Below are 17144 nucleotides of genomic sequence, written 5' to 3'. Positions count from 1 at the left end.
TCAATAAATAAATCTGTACAAAGAAACGACTCATGAATCATATCTCATAGTTAGACTATACTCACATAAACTACTATATCAATAGTACCTTATATGCTATGCCATTGGATAAAGCATTGATGTTATCATTGTCATCACCTTATACCCCAGGAGAACGATTGACAATGTCTTGGGGGTGGGGGGGTTGTTCCTGTTGATTTTTGCTCTTTGGCTTTTTTGGTACTGTTTGTTTCTTTGTTGTTCTTGTTGGATTTTGCTTTGGGTTGTGTGAGTTGTTCACAACCTATGGACAAGCAGATGGATTCTGGAATTCTACATAATTCTAGCTCTAATCCAAGAACAGTTAATCTTTAAAACCTGACGCTGCTCCAAACTGAAGAGATTGCTGAAGATAAGAGCACTATAGCACAATGAGGTGAAGAAAACACATGGTGCCTGGCTATCAACTGGAACAGTGTCTGGAGTCTTCAATGTTTGTAACCAAACAAGTAGCCAACTAAGTAAGACATCAATTAAGTACACATTAAAGATGCACACCAGCCCATGTGATCTCAAGATGATAATAATAAAAGCCAAATATGATGAAGGGAAACATATCAGAGCTTAAATGGTGAACACATTTGTAGAAGGCTATGGAGGACAATAGGAGAACTATATCAATCTGCAAAGTATCTGGTCAGTTTAAGCCTCTGGCAGATCCCCTCCAGCCACAGTCAAGGGACGAAAACATGGTTACTATCTGACAGACATGACTGTAATGTTAATTATGGTGGATCAAACCCACCATATAATATGATTCTTAGTCAGTTGACCTCCCTCTTCATCCAACCAGAATTTTCACAGGGCTCAAATATACTTTGCCTGTTCCACAACATAAATTACTGCTTTGACTTTTTAAAATATTGCTGGTGGTATTTGTCCTACTATTTATCCTTATATTTATCTTATATTATTATTATCTCCTTGCTGTTTCTTTTATTTATTTTTTTTTAGGTTTCCTAGTGCACAAATCACAGATGGAGAAGGGCCATAGAGACAATAATTGATGCAATGGCTCACTGAGGTGTGGGGAGTGGAAGGGAAATTGGGGCACCAACAATGAGTGCGGGAATTGGGAGGCCTCACTAGAGCTGACTTTAGTGCATATATACCACTTTTTTAAAAAAGTGACTTGACTATGGAAATGTATGATATGTGAATATTATATCAATAAAGCTTCTAGAAGGAAAAGAAGAAACTAAACTTGACCAAAGGTATCATGGGTGATGAAGGAAGGGGTTTGCTTTGGTGGCATTGAGTTTATGTTAATGGTGGTGGAATAATTTGGAAAAGGATATCATTAATGATTCCACAACATGAAGAGTATAAACAGTGTCACTGAATCATACATGTAGAAGTGTTGACTTGGAGAATATTTTGTTGTGTATATATTTTTCCACAATTTAAAAAAATGTTCACGCAGCAATGGTTCCAAGGAAGAAGAAAATGTTCTATGACAGAATGTGGTAATAATTGCAAAACTCTTTCTATTAATATGATTTAACTACTGAATTGTGTGATATGTGGATGAAATGCCAGGCCCACTGTGTAAAAAATATGATTTCCTTAAGGATTTTTATAGTAGGCATATTAAAATTGCTTACCTATATATGTCTTCATTTTATTAGTGTATTCAGTATTATGTTTCTGACATATATGTAGTAAACTGAAATTTTAGAAAACAGCTTTAGGAAAGTATAAATAGTTAAGCATGTTTCTCTTCTGGTCACTTAAAGATCAATGACAACAGTAGTGCTGGAATTGCTAAACAATTTAAATCTCAGTATTCTACAGCTTGTAATAGAATTTTAGATAACACCAAGTATATGTGCTTGAAGGCACAGATAGAAAGATAATAAATAATACATGAAGACAACAAAACTAATGATAATATTACTAAAACCTTGTGTGAAAATAATTTTATATATAAGAAGCTGAAAGTGTTTTGATCTATTAAAATGAAATAAGTTCATACTAAAGCCGTGTAATAAATGAATCACATTAAAAGTTAATGCTTATCTCAGAAAATTTATTTTACCAAATTTAAAAGGGAACAAGATTTAATTTAGAATACGTAGGAAAACAAGATTTTCATAAGTATTTTTATCTCCTATATAAGTAAATTAAGCTCAAATGAAACTTGAGAGTCCAGATGCTTGGCAAGTACTACAACTCAAAAGAACCATCTATCACTTATTGCGCTCCACCTGGCTACACTCTTTTTTTTTTTTTTAATTTTTTTTTTTTCTGGCTACACTCTTAAGAGGCATGCTGCCTCTTGGTAACTCTGTGCTGCATTCCTCATTATCACTGGCTCTTATCACTAGTTCACTAATTCCCTTGGGCAAAGATAATATATTGTTGATTTTCCCTGGACACTTGGGGACACTTCTTTTATGGAATATTCTTTTCCAATAAAGCATGCTCAAAAATAAGCATTTGCATACATGAGGAGAAAATTTTGCACCCAAATCTATTTATATATTATACAGTTGTTAGTTACTAGGAGATAATTTGATACTTTGTTATTAAAATGAGGCATTTTTATATTTTTAATCATTTTATAAGGGACTCATACAACTGTTATCACAACCCATACATACATCAATGCGTAACGCACATTTGTACATTCATTGCCTTTATCATCTCAAAACATTTCCTCTCCACTTAAGTCCCTGGCATCAGCTCCTCATTTTCTCCCTGCTGTCCCTGCTCCCCCCTCCCTCAGGAACCCCTGATAATTTACAAATTATTTTTTTGTTATATCTTGCGCTGTCCGATGTCTCCCTTTACTCACCTTTCTGTTGTCCAACCCCAGGGAGGAAGTTATAGGTAGATCCTTGTAATTGGTTCCCCCTTTCTAACCCACCCTTCCCTCCACCCTCCCAGTATCACCACTCACACCACTGGTCCTGAAGGGCTCATCCACCCTGGATCCCCTGTGTTTCCAGTTCCTATCTGTACCAATGTACATCCGCTGGTCTAGCCAGATTTGTAAGGTGTAATTAGGATCATGATAGTGGGCAGGGGGGGGGAGGGAGCATTTAGGACTCTAGAGGAAAAATTATGTTTCATTGTTACTACATTGTGCCCTGACTGTCTCGTCTTCTCCCTGAGACCCTACTGTAAGGGAATGCCCAGTAGTCTACAAATGGGCTTTGGGTCTCCAATCCACACTCCGCCCCCCCCCCACTCTTCATTCACAATGATATGATTTTCTGTTCTGAGAATGCCTGATACCTGATCCCTTCAACACCTCGAGATTGCACAGGCTGGTATGATTCTACCATGTGGGCTTTGTTGCTTCTGAGCTAGATGACCACTTGTTTACTTTCAAGGCTTTAAGATCCCAGATGCTATATCTTTTGATAGCCAGGCACCATTAGTTTTCTTCACCACATTTGCTCATGCACCCATTTGTCTTCAGCGATTGTATCAGGGAGGTGAGCACACAATGATGTGAATTTTTGTTCTTTGTTGCCTGATAACTGATCCCTTTGGCACCTCATGATCACGCAGGCTGGTGTACTTCCATATGGGCTTTGTTACTTCTGAGATAGATGGCTGCTTGTTTACTTTCAAGCCTTTAAGACCCCAGATGCTATATCTTTGGAAAGCTGGGCACCATCAGCTTTCTTCACCACATTTGCTTATTCACCCACTTTGTCTTCAGTGATTGTGTTCGCAAGATGAGCATCATCGAATTCCAGTTTAATAGAAGAAAGTATTCTCGCATTGAGGGAGTATTTGAGTGGAGGTCCAATGTCCATGTGCTACCTTAATACTAAACCTATAAATATATGCACATAGATCTAATCCCCCATCCTTATATAAAATATATTTACATATGTACATGCCTGTATTTAGACCTCTATAACTGTCCTTTGCCTCTTAGCCCTTTCCTCTATTTCCATTGATTTTCCTCTTGTCCCACTATCATGCTCAGTTTTCATTTGGATTTCAGTAATTCCTCTTGGTTACATTACACTTGATCATGCCGTACCAGGCCTCCTATACCCTCCTCACCAACGATTTGGATCACTTGTTCCCTTGTACCTGGGTTTGTTAACACCACTACCCTTCCCCCACCATTCCCTCTCCCATGTCCCCCTGAACCTGTTTGTCCCGTTGTTTTTTCCTCCAGATTGTTCATCCAGCCTATCTCATTTAGACAGACCTGCAGAGATAATAACATGCACAAAACAAGCAACAAAATAAAACAAAACAACACCAACAACAAACCAATGACAAAAAGAAACACAACAGGAAAGAAAATCTTGTAGATAGTTCAAGGACTATTTTTTGGCCTTTAGGAGTATTTTCCAGTCGAGTCTGTTGAGGCACCAAGACCTGCCCCAAAGTCTATTTTTTGTATTCCCTGGGGACCTTGATGCTCTGTTTCATTGCTGTTCTGTTGTGAGCCCTTAGTGTTTTGCCATGGTGTGGTGCGATCAGATCAGGCAGAATTCCCATATTGTGTCTCCAGTGTTGTCCTCTCTAGGGCTATGGGTCAGTGAGAGATGTCACGTCTCAAAGAGGGGCCAGCCATGTGGTCTTCTCTGTGGACTGGCTGCTCTGAATGGGAAGATCATCCTCAAGGCCTGGTGGAACAGGATTTGGTCTCCACTCAAAATGAGAGATTTTTTTGACACGTTAATTACTGAATTATTCTAGGGTATGATGTATTCTTTACTGGGTGAGATGAGATGGTATTGCAAGTCTTGAACTCAAGGAATATTTAAAATATACCATATACACTTGAGTATAAGGTGACCCAAATATCAGCCAAGGCACCTAATTTTACCACAAAAGCTGCATTAAAACATGTGCTGAAAAACTTGGCTTATACACAATTATATACGCTAACATTTTTATAGTAGTTATGAAATATATAAGATCAAGTTTTGTTTAAAAATTGTCCCAAAAATTGAGATTTATGCTACTGATGAGCTTTGGACAATTTAACGAAATATTGTCCTTCATGAATGGTATTGATGGCATTCCAGCAAACATTGCATAGAATTAACACAAAGCTTAAAATGATAGGGTTCCTAGTCTCAAAGAGCTTAATGCATTTTAAAGACTACCAGTCATGGAAAAATAAATAATTGGTAAGTTAAGAAATAAAAATATATAATGAAATAAAATACAGGAAATGGAAAAAAATTACAAATGGGGAGCAGAAATATTGTCAAAACATTTTAAAAGGGGAGGGCATCAATTGGTCAGATTTTCAATGATGGAGACAATAGGGATTAAATTTTTACTAAGCTCTTTTAAAAAATCTTATACTCTTAAATAACTCCAAATATTAATATTTAAAATATAAAGAGTGTTAGGGGAAAATACAAGGCTACTTTTCAAAATTGTATAAAATTTAACAAGACAGATTGGATTAGATATAGTCGTAACTGAAATAAAACATTATAAGAATGTACCTACCTTTCAAGGGTTGTGATTGAGACATAGGGTGAAGAAAATGAATTGGAGAGCAATTATATATATATATATATATATATATATATATATATATATATATATATATATATATATATATATATATAAAGTTCATTGAATAAACATGTGTAAAGTTTCAGCAATTATCATATCAAAGTGTCAGCATTAGTGAGTTAGAGAATACTAGACATAAAGCCTGCTTTTGGAATGCTAGAAATTTTGATTTAAAAAAGCATAATCACAGGTTGAGTTTTCGATTCATTCATAATATTAAATGATTTTTCAATATTACTTATTAGTTTATTTGAGGAAAACATATACTAGTGCTTCCATTATACAATTTGTTTTGAGGTTTCTTTGAGCTATTTTTGATTCGTAATGGCCCAAGCACAACAGACAAAAATAAAGTCTCAGCTGGGCCATCCTGATAACTGTCGCTTTCTTTGACTCCATGTACTATTTGCTCGTTATAAAGACTGAATAAGGATATTGAAAGGACATAAGCCTAACATGCACCTGTTCTGATTTTCAACCATAAAATATCCTCTAGTTCAATTCAAATGACTCCCGCTGGGTCTGTGGACCATGCCTTTATAAGCACAATTCAATGTTGAGGAGAACCCATTCTTCCAATATGATCTATAATCTGTTGAAATACTCACTATTGAATGCCTTTGCATGGTCTACAAAATACAGGTAAGCATCCAATATCCTCTGCTTTCAGTCAAACTCCATATGATATCAGCAACTTAAAAAGTAGCAAAAACTAAAAACCCGCCCTGTCCTAAAGTTGATTCTGACTCATTAGTAATTTCAGAAGTGATATTCCTCATTTCATGCTCTATTATGAATCTGACTTAGAGTCCTGCCTCTTCTCCGTAGATGTGCTTTGCAACTATTTAAAGTTATCTTTGGCATAATTTTCTTCTCTTCTCATATTAATAGTATTTTCCATACTTCATACATTCCGTCAGCTCCGCTCTCTTTGATATAGGGACTTACATGGCTCTCCTCCAGTGGGTTAACCAAGTATCTTCTTTCTAATGTCTTGGCAGACTGCCTGCAACTTTGCATCCTTATGAAACATCTCAGTTGGTTTTCTGTTGCCTCCCGGTATCTGATTTTTCCCCAATAGCTTCAATGTAGTTGGGACTTTCCCCTTAAGACCATCAGTTCTTAATCATATGCTACTTCTTTGATGGTTAATCATCAATCAATTATTTGTGTGTGTGTGGCGAATCTTTGCATCCACTGCATCTTCTTTTGATGCTTCCTGCAATTGTTCAAATTTCCCATAAAATCTTTCAATACTTCATCTCAAAGTTTTATTTTTTGTCTTCAATTCTTTCATCTTCATTAAATGTCATCATGTTTTCATTTTTCATTTTCTAACTTCTGATCTTTGAGCATTTCATTACAATTTATTTACAGTTTAATAATTTATTTCCTCAAATTGTCTTTACAAATTGTATGCTCTGCTTTTTGCACCATGACTTTCCTTTTTGTTTTAATACTGTCAGTTCTAAAGCAGTTTACAGTAGGGTGTGCCTCTTTGGGACTCTTCTTTCCTTTCTTCCCTGTTTTTCATGACCTATTGCCTTCTTTATATCGAATGTATCTGAAGTCATCCCACCAATTCTCTGGTCTTTAGCCATTCATGTTCAATACAGTAAATTTATTTTTTGAGATGATTTCTAAATACAGAGTATAATCAAAGAACTATAACGGGTTCAAATATAATCTCCTTCAGCGTCACAAAGGACAATCCAATTTTATTTCTTGCCAAGGATGATTCCTATGAGACAGATGTCAGGCATGTTTCCATTCTCCAAAGCTCTTTATCCTAACCTGACCCCAACAGTTCCTCCCTTGACATTATACTTCTCTGCTGGATTCAATAATGCGATACATTGTGCACACAGACTTCAAGGACAATACACAAGATTTGGGGCGTTATTAGAGAAGTTACAAACCAAGTTAAGAGAACAACAGTGAATATAATTATTTTTGTACCTAGTGCTTCCTCTCAGCCAGTCCAGCCGAATTCTCGCTCTCTGGTCCTATGTCTCTCAGTTACACAGTCCTTTGGGTTTACCCTGCTCTGCGCTGGGAAGTGCTATACAGCTCCTGGAGCACTGATAAATAGCATGCTACATTGTAAGTCAGCCTCCTAGCTAAAGGTGCTCAACTTTACTCGCCTGAGTAGGGGAGTCCACTGCTCCACAGCACAGCAGGACCTCTGGTTTAGATCCTTGCGCATTTCTGCTGCCACCATCACTTCCTTCCGGGATCTCCACGTTTTGTGGGTGGTTCTTTTTTCTTCATAGTTGCTGCTTCTGAGATGGCTCACTTGCTTCCCAGGAGGATGGGAGCCTGACTAGGCTCTGAGATGGAGTGTCCGACACTTTATTTGTATATCTCATCACATCACCAAGTGGGAGTTAGAAAGAGCATGATCAGATAGAAAGAGCATGGTGAGTAATTCCACTGTACTGCAATACTCAGTGCCATGATTTTGCTTTCCTGGAATTTTTCTAATTTTCTTCAAATCCAGCTTGAACCTGCTAAAGGACAAATCATGTTCTGTTCTGCAATCAGTTCTTGGCCTTCTGATAACAGATAATACTGAGTTTCTTCATTACCTCGGTCTCCAGACTCCATCAATTTCATTCTTGTGTATATTACCAGTGTACCAGAACTATAGTTGCCATATATTGTTGTTGATAATGATATACATTATATTTGAAGGGAACAATGCAAAATTTTACCATTCAATCTCATATTAATACTATCATCAAGAACTTGCTTTCTAACTACTTTGATTCCAATGTTCACATTCCACTTGACAGTAATTATCAATTACTCTTAATTGCATGTTTTATCAATTTCAATATTCAATAGTAATTTTTTTCAATTAGCGGTTGCTATGTAAATTTGAATAAGGGTCATAATTACCAGCCCTCATTGTAGGTAAATGAATAATATCTTTCCGCTGACAGCATTCGACTCCAGGATAGATCTTGAGAGGCTCTTTCTGATGATGAATGTATTTTCCTTTCTGTGAAATTTGTTGCTTCTGGCATATGAGACTATATGATTGTCTGATTTAAAGTGGCCAATATCAGTCCATTTCATCTTACTAGTGCTGAGGATCGTGATCTTAAAAAGTGTTACATTTCATTTTTGACAGCTTCCTATTTTCCTTGATATTCTTCATACATTCTACTTTCACATTGTTAATGGATGGTGGCAGCTCTTTCTTCTCATTTCCAATCTTGTCATTTCAGAATTGAAGATCGTGAATATTTCAATCCAGCGACATCATTCGGGCAAACTTTTGGCTCATCATTCGGCAAGCACTTCCCTCGTCATATGTGCACACATGCCAAATGGGGGCGCGCCTAGTCTGACACTGCATCCCACAATGCTCGGCTGCTTTCACACAGTTTCTGCTGGCTGATATTTATCTGAAGGAAATCACCAGGCTCTCCTCCCTGCTCCCCTCATCTGAAGGCTCCACTGAAAACTCCCCAACATGCAGGTTCCTGCTGATCTTTGCAATGCTTTTGACGGGGCTTCTAGCACAATAGCGAAATGCAAGCCACCATCACATGACATATAATTGGTCATTTTTAATCATAGAATATACTATAGTCAATAAAACAGTCTATTTTCTCTCATAGGAGCTAGCTCTTAAAATAATTCAACAAAAAACTTTATGTGATTCAAACTTTAGCCTTTTAAGACTAAAAGCATATAGTTTAGCTTGCCCAACCTCTGGAAAATAGGAACATGGTTATTAGGCAAGTCTGAATTGTTTCCACCACTCTGGGGTTGTTCTGAAATAACATGGGCCATCTGAGATGTGAATAGTAAGAGAGAGACATGTATAAATCTGACTATAGAAGACACTGCCTTTTCAGGTGCTATTAAATAGCAGCCAGAAAGGGAACAAGGGAGCAAGAAACTGTAATCACGAGTAGAAGGGACTCAGAAAGAGTATTTTAGATCCCCTTTTTTTCATTTTAGACTAATGCATCATGACAGACAGTACATGGTTCTACTCCAATCAATGGAATCTACCTCTGTGAAGTATGAGGTTGGGGCTAGTGTCAATCATTCAAAATCAGAGAGACTTCAAGAAGACAGTACATTCCTGGGTCTCTATCATATCAGAACATTACTTCAGCTTGTTTGGGAAACCTTGCTCCATATTTAGGAATCTTAAGGTACCAACTGACCATAGGGATGAGAAAAAGGCTTCTGTAGCAATGACTTACTGCCATCTCTGAAATAAACAAGCACAGATAATTTTTAAGCACAGTATGTATGCTAGGGAATACATCAAGAGGAAGAAAAACAGCATGCACATTAAAATAATTTGCTAATTTTCAAGTAGTCTATGGAAAGCAGGCTAGATCTACACTGACATCATTTCAAAACAATAGGACAAAAATATTTATTATTTCAAACCACGTATGAATGATGTAACACCCTAATCCTTAATTCTTTGATCACTCCTCCAAAAATATCTACCTGGTTCTTTATCTCTTAGTCACACCCACAATCCTTCTATAACTTACTCTTAATTATAAATGCTCCATTTTATTTTTCAATTCCAAAGATCTCACTCGGTTGATAGATACCATTAGCTGTATTTTCAGTACACACATTCTTTCAATTTTCCCTGACTTCAGTAATCCTCAATCACACCAATAATTAGAAAAGCAAAACAAATGGGTTAGATCCTAAGCTTCAAGGTCCAACTCTCACCCTTTACTTATCTGACTCATTCATTTTCTCTTACTAATTAGTCTATCGCTCACATTTTAACAATCTCTTAACCTTCTTAAACATAATCTCAGTTTATCATACTATTTCCTGCTTGATTAAGAGAAAAACATTAGTTAAGGAATTAGCAAAAGGTATCTTCCAACAGACACTCACTTCTCATTGCCTATAACCATTTCCCCTACCTGTATTATTATTAAAAATGGTCTGGCGCAAATCTACACCCAAACCTTTCATTTTTACACATTTTCTTAATATCCTAATGTCTTCTAAGATTTAGGTTTTCAGAAGCTATGTTCTCTGAACTGTATAGTTGGTTTTTCTTCATAGTCTACCTTGGATAAGGTGACCCAGACCTTCTGCTTTGGTGGGACAGTCAGTCCTGATTTTTAACAATTAGTCCCGCATCCCGTAGCGTTTTTTAAAAGTCCCAATTTTTGGAAAGAATGCATGACAAGCTAGGGAACGGCAGCAGAATGGGAAAGAAATATATGGTTTTGGGCTGCCATGTGACTACTTCGCCAGGATATGAGTTTTATATTATTTTTGTTAATGTTACAATGCTAAACTTTAACAATAACAAACAATTGTTGAGAACTGATTATCGAGAACTGCTTATCAAAGTTCACATTGTTGATCAGTTGTTAAATTTGACCACCATTGTTTGGACTTAATGAACAATGACATTTTTTAACATTGGCAACGACGAAAGCACTTTGTAACTGTCTCTCAGATGATACACACCATACTGTGTGCTAGTGCTAGTTAAACAAGTGATGTCAACAAATCAGCTATTCAGATAATTTAGTTAAATTATTTATTTCATAAATATATATTTTTTCTTGAATTTAGCAGACAGTACTAGTATTATTTATATTTTATATTGGTGGCAAAAAGTCTAGCACTGGCCTTGAAAGTTACACGACTGGTATTTTCAATTGTCTTATCAGCATGAGTAAATTGGACATTGAATAAGGAAGACCAAAGAAGTCTTTTTAGTATTGGCAAGGAATATTGTAAGTACACTGACTGCCAAAGGAAAAACAGCTGTGTCTAGAGTATACCCAGAGTGCTCCTTAGAAACAAGAATGACAAAACTTTATCTTATATAATTATGTTTACATCTTCATTTCTTTGGTTTTATATTCTCTTTTAGTTATTAACTGTTCTAAAATTTATTGTATATATACTTTTAATTTATATATTAGTTATTTCCTTCTTTTTGGAAGAAAATAAATAAAGATTTTATCTCCACTATTTTAGAAAAAATGCTCTTATCAAATAATTAATAATCTCCTCTTTGATAAATCAAATGATCGCTTCCTATTGTTTTTTAAACATATTCTTGTTCACATTTTGAGAGCATCATGTTCTGATTTTTTTTCCTTGTCTCACTGGTCTGCCTCTCATTCTCAGCCTTCTGATTAATCCCTATATTTCTTTCTTATGAGGGTTAAGATCTGCCCTATTCTGTAGAAGTATATTCATTTAGTTAAAGGGAGGAATAAAAAAAATTCTGTTAGTACACAAAGTAATGTCTTGCTAGATTCCATTTTGGGTTTTGTTGCATCTTTCTTTGGGAACACAGAGTATTCTCATAGACTTCCACAAAACCAGGAACTCCTAGTGGACTTCCGAAAAAGAAGACAACATTCGTAGACACTCAGTCAATTGATGGTGTGCTGACGTGCATGTTGGGCTGCTGACTGCAAGGTCCGCAATTCAAAACCACCATTCTCTGCTAGAGAAAGAGGACCCTTTGCGCGCGTGTAAATGTTCCAGTCTAGGAAACCCACGGGGGCAGCTCTCTCCTGTCCTGCAGAGTAGCTATGAGGTACTTGCCTTCAGTGGCTACAAGTTAGGACTTGACCTAGGATTGTAGCCAATGCTGTCTTTTATCCTTAGAGTGGCGACCCTTGGCACCATGGTTGGGTGTGCATTGGGTTGCTAAAGGTCACGTTAGCAGTAGGAATCTCTCAGCCACTCCAAGGGAGAAAGAGGGGGTTTTCTCTTCCTCTTGAGATCTGCAACCTCAGAACCAAAGAGTAGCTCTGCTCTGTTCTACCGGCTTGTTGGGAGTGAGAGCTTACTTGGCAGTAGTGAGCTGATTTTCGGTGAGCACCAGAAATGTATAGAACGCTGAAGTTTTGTGAATATCTAAATCAGAATACATTCACAGAGACGTGGAATAAGAAGAAGCAAACAGGGAATAAAGGTGGCAAATGAAGATGTCGTTAGGTGTCATTAAGTTGATTTTGACTCAAAAGAAAGCAGGTGCCAGAGTTGAAGTCCCTCGTCGAGGTTTCTGCTCTGTGATTTTATGGAGATCGCACGGTCCTTCTTCCAAGGATCTCTGAGGTGGGTTGGTGACTGAGCATTTTACTATTGAGTCACCAGGCTATTGAAGGGACAAATAAAAAGGTTAATTGGGAGATATGCATAGGATAGATTCTTTATGGGATATCTCAGACTCATTAAAAATTGGTATGAGATGAAGGCAAAGATTCTTTCCAAGGCAACAAAGTTTTATAATTTTATATAAACTTTTATGGATGCGTTAAGAAATATATCTTCTTGTTCCTTATAAATTCAATTTTAGATGTTTAAATGTTAGGACTGCATATCAAAGTGAATGTCTGATATATAAACTCCTAATTAGCAGAGTCCGTTTTAACCCGAAGACTACCAAGGGTGAAGTTTGCTTTGATATCGGCAATAACGGTTTCTTGATTTAAAGTTTTTCTAAGTGTTAATAAAAACAGAATAAGCATGGGGAGTAGCTGCAGATTAACTAGGACTGGCTGTGGATGCCTACCATCTGGTGCTACAAAGCATGCATGGATTATTGTAACAGCAGAGAGAATGGAATGCCTTTCACAATCAGATGTTAAAATACCAGTAATGAGCTGTTCATCTAATCAAAGTACAATATGGAGTAGACAGAATTCTTGCAGCCAGACAAAAGAAAGAGGTACAGCAATTCTACATCTGGGATATTTTAAATAATATTGTCGGGGACGTTGCGATATCCAAATGGGAAGAGCATGTACTATGTCTCACGGCAAAGCTGTTCCTTTTATTTTTAACTATCAGTGAGGCTTGATGGCAAGCCAGTTTTTAATCAAAATATTTAAAGATAAAATAAATCCATATACAAACACTACTACAAGAGCGTGTGTCCCTAAAAAACAAGCAACCCCCCAACTTTTTCCCAAAGCTATGCACTAATGTTTTTGATACAAAACAACCTTATAGCCTTCAATGTACTATGCCTTATACTTAGTACATGTGTCAAATCTTCGATTCCCTTCTTAGAAAGTTTTTAAGCTCATCTGTATGGATTGCACACAGCACTTCCCTCGTGTTTTTTTTTCTTTCACCTCTTCTAAGTCATCAAATCAAATCCTTTCATGTCCCTGTTCATTTGCAGAAACAAAAAGATCTTGGACTGAGTGAGGTCAGGTGAGTATGGGACAAGAGAGGTATGCGGGGTTTTTTTTTGCCAAAAACTAGAGTAGTGCGATGTCTGTTTGAACAGATGCGTTGTCATGGTGGCAAAACCAGTTCACTGCCGGCCAAAAAGCAGTCCTTTTTTATTGCACATAGTTATGCAATCTTTTCAGACAGTTTGGTTAACAGTCTGACCTGTTGGAATGAACTCTGAATGCACTATGAGTTGACAGTGTTTTTTTTTTTTCCCCGTTTAGGAAGCTGACGGATGTCTAGAACAAGATTTGTCATCAATTGGCATTTCCCCTTTTATGAAATGAGAAACCCACTCACACACTTGAGTTTTCCCCATCGCTCTGTCCTTTTAAGTTGTGTTCAAGATCACAACAGTTTCTGCAGCGACTTTCCTCAGCAGGAAACAAAATTGCACAGCCACAAGCTGATCTCTTACATTGGCCATCACATGAAACGAAGTTCAAGTGAAACTGCTTTTGAGAAAAAATTCCCAGTGACCAGAGAGAGCCTTCCCAGTGGAGCAGGGTGCGCTCACTCAGCGAGTTCCTTGAAGCTCAGCTAGCAGGAAAAATGTGTACTATGAAAGCTCTGCCCAGTGGAGCTGTTTTCCATTTTGTTTGTTTGTCTGTTTTGGAGGTGGGGTGCCCCCTCGCATGCTTGTTGATCTATCAGGAATTTAATAAACAAAACTCACAGTTAACTCAACTAATTGTAAGATTTAGTTAATCTGTCCATTTTTGAAGCATCTACCAGATGATCTTAAGGAGTTCTTTAGGAAAATATATAACTGCAAATGCATTCAAATATTTGAGATAGTGGACCTAGTGTCCAAAGACTACACACTATCTCCTAGTAAATAGAAAATATTCCAATGGAGGTGACATCTGTTACTGCATTTTATGCATTATCTTTGGTAGGACAGAGCCTATTCTATACATAGTCCATTATTTTTTTCACTGGTATGAATATAGTATAACACTAAAAAGTATATATATATATATATATATATACTTTTTAGTGTTATACTTACCTGTGGTTTATGATTGTTTGAAAATACAAAAATAGTGTATTCCATAATTAACTGTAAAAGTAAGTGCTCTTGGTAAAATAATTCATACAGATTTATCAGCTTAATTATGGCAAGATTAGCAGATCAGGCATTATATTTATAGAGAGCAAAACAGGGAAGGTAGAAGGTCTTCCTCAGTCTTATTTATACCATTCATTTATTTCTACAGCGGTTCATATATTAATGGTACTTCAGGATCTATAAATTGTAATTTGGCAATATGCTGGATTATAAAATAATTTACATAGTTATACACAGAATAATAATTCAGGCTGTCACTCTGCAAATGTAGATTATCAGACAATTTACTAAAGACCAAGGAGATCTACTCGGGGAGAGGCTCTAAAGAACTAATATGGACAATGAAACTTCCCAAAGGGAAAATTTCTCTACATGCAATGCCGTTCTGCAAGTGAAATAAAGCTAAGAACGTAGTTTGAAGTTTTCCCTGACACAGGAAAAATCGTGACCTATTGAAGTCAAAGATAGTAGAATGCACTGAAAGGTGGAAGTACAATGAAATGAGATTGTTTTTCTTTAGAAGATTAACTGGGGAGAATACAAATGTGGATTTTTAAAATTTAATCTTACTTTAATTTTTAATAAATTATTGTGCACTCTAGATAGAAGGGCGGACTATATCTTTGGTGAAATAAGCCACAGTGGTTGCATCATCAGGACATGTTTTTGACGTCATCCACTTCTTGAAGATCATCTTTGTAGGTAAGATATTAATTATGATCATATGCTCTTACAGGAGTGATGAATGTTCAACAGAGGATATAGCAACACACTGGCCTATGGAAGACTGCAGTTCATCTTAATCTTTGTGTTTTAGGGAGTGGTATAAAAAGACAACTTGGGGATGATGGATTAACAAACATCTGCTCACTATGTTCACAGAATCCAGTGGTAATGAACGTGTTTGAGATGTGTGGATCAACCAAGCATTAATGGAGAATGTCATTCTACGTCTGCTACATTCACTAGGGTTCTTCTATATACAGTCCTCCAGGTATTTTTCCAGTATTAATTGTTTAGTTGTCGACCTGCAGTCAACAATATGTGGATTGTTTAGCTGCTTCTTGGAGTGGTCCTGGTTAGTGATTAAAGTGTCGGGCTGCTCACCACGAGGTTGACATCGGAACCCCCTTGGCAATCCCAGGGGAGAAGCTGTCGAGTCTCTTGGTACAACAATAGACACCGATTTATTAATCTAATAGGGCAAGATGGGCAGACCAGGCAAAGTTGACATTGTTTGCAAAGATTCACAGCCTTGGAAGCTCCAGGGGGCAAATCTGCTAAGCTCATAGGGTTGTTATGATTCAGAATCTACCTCCGAACAGGAGGTATTTAGGGATTACTGACTTTTACCTCTGGCTATCTAATGGAAATCTCATGTTCAAAATCTCTCTTACACTTAAGAATGATATTATTATAAACTGGGTATTGTTCTGATGCATTTACCACCTCATCATGTAGCAGGTTAAAAGGCCTCTGCCATTGAGTCAACACTGACTTTTAATAGTCCTGTGAATAGAACCATGCCTGTGGTATTCTGAAACTGTACATCTTCATCGGAGTATTGAGCTCATCTTTCTCCCATGGAGCAGCTAGTGTTCTGTTTGCTGACTTTGGAGTAAGCAATCCAATGTGTTGCCTACTATGTCTCTAAGGCTTCTCTCAACCGGCCCAGACAACAGGTTCAAACTGGAGGATTAGCCCTGGTTGAACCAGGACTATAGCCCTGGTTGACTTGATGTAGCAAGTCAACAACAACAAACAAAGGATAAGCTCAAACTCACTGCGCATGAGTCTATTCTAATTGACCGTGATCCTATAGGGTAGGGCAGCACTGCTTCTCTGGGTTTTCAAGATTGTAATTCTTTATGGGAGTAGAACACCTCATTTTTCTCTCAAGGGGTGGCTGGTGACCTAGAATTTTAGGACTAGCCCAACAGGCCCAGAGGCATGTAGCAAGCAGACAGGTAGCAGATTAGATAAGGGGACATTCTCAAATACAGACATCCCTTTCTCCTGGGACTCGCCATCTTCCCAAGGGCTCCTTTCATAGTCTACAATATAAGTTTAGAACTGTACAAGATGTGAGACCTACTTTTATAAAGTTCACCAATACATTGAAAGGGATCTTAATCATAATACAGCAGGACTTTATAAAACCAGTACAAAAATGATAAATTTATTAAATCATTTGTATAAGAGCAGGACTCTCCATGCAATTTTGGGATCAATATAGATGGGATGAGGTTTCACAGAAATTGATAAAAGTTAGACTACTTGATTTGATCACAATACATAGAAG

Source organism: Tenrec ecaudatus, chromosome 11, assembly GCF_050624435.1.
Source record: "Tenrec ecaudatus isolate mTenEca1 chromosome 11, mTenEca1.hap1, whole genome shotgun sequence".
Classification (NCBI taxonomy): domain Eukaryota; kingdom Metazoa; phylum Chordata; class Mammalia; order Afrosoricida; family Tenrecidae; genus Tenrec; species Tenrec ecaudatus.
The sequence above is the reverse complement of the archived record's forward strand: the minus strand, read 5'-3'. Positions refer to the sequence as shown.